The following is a 926-nucleotide window of genomic DNA, read 5'->3' as shown; positions in this document are numbered from 1 at the left end:
CGGCCGCTCCCCCGCGCCGCGGCGCCAGCCCCGGGCTCTGCCCGTCGGCGAAGGGAACCCCGGGCGGGCGGTGGTCTCTCCCGCGGAACATGGCCGTGTCGGGCGGCGCGGGCAGCGCGGACCCCGGCGTTGCTCGGGGCGATGCGCAGACCGCTGTTCCCGCGCGGCGCGGAGGGGGCCCCCAAACGCCACCGACGGCCGAGCGCCCCGCTGCCGGGCGTGACCTTGCCGCGGGGGACACCCGTGTCCGCGCACCCCCCGCGGGCAGCCCCGGCAGAGCCGGAGCGCTGACTCCAGCCCGGCAGATCCAGCGAGCGGTTTTTAACTGGTTTTAGTCGCTCACGAGAAATAAAAACCGGGTAAGCAGTAACTTTGTTCACGCTATACAGAACATTTATATAAAAGCAACTCAAACAGAGCTAAGGTCTTGAAAGAGCAATGGTGAAGTCACAGCCCCTTTGCAGTATCATGTGGCCTTAAAAAGATTCTAAATTAGCCGTTGCCAACCAGCTTTCTCCGTTTCCCTCTGGTAGCTAATTTACATATTGGATTATTTTCAAAAAAACAACTCATCTCGTGATTTTTGAACACTTACTGATAGCTGGGCTCTGCCATCTACTTCGCCTTGTCTTGGTGTGACTGGCTGAAACTCATTAGCGCTCAAAAAGTTTGTGATTCTGAGCACAAGTCTGACCTAAGGTCAGTATCAGAAGTGTCATTCTCTCCAAAAATTTTAGAGGGTTTTTCCCAACTTCAACACCTCAAAGAGCTGGCTACTCCCAAGAACAGCAGCATTTTATCTATTCTCCATTGTAATTGAGGACATAGAATGTGTTTACGAATCTGAAGAGGCTGGGTATTGTTTAAGTCATAAAGCTGCAGCCTCACTTAAGAATGGGAGGAAAATAGAGGCTTTTCAAACTGTA

This window comes from Calidris pugnax, unplaced genomic scaffold, assembly GCF_001431845.1.
Source record: "Calidris pugnax isolate Ruff unplaced genomic scaffold, ASM143184v1 scaffold174, whole genome shotgun sequence".
Taxonomy (NCBI): domain Eukaryota; kingdom Metazoa; phylum Chordata; class Aves; order Charadriiformes; family Scolopacidae; genus Calidris; species Calidris pugnax.
The sequence above is the reverse complement of the archived record's forward strand: the minus strand, read 5'-3'. Positions refer to the sequence as shown.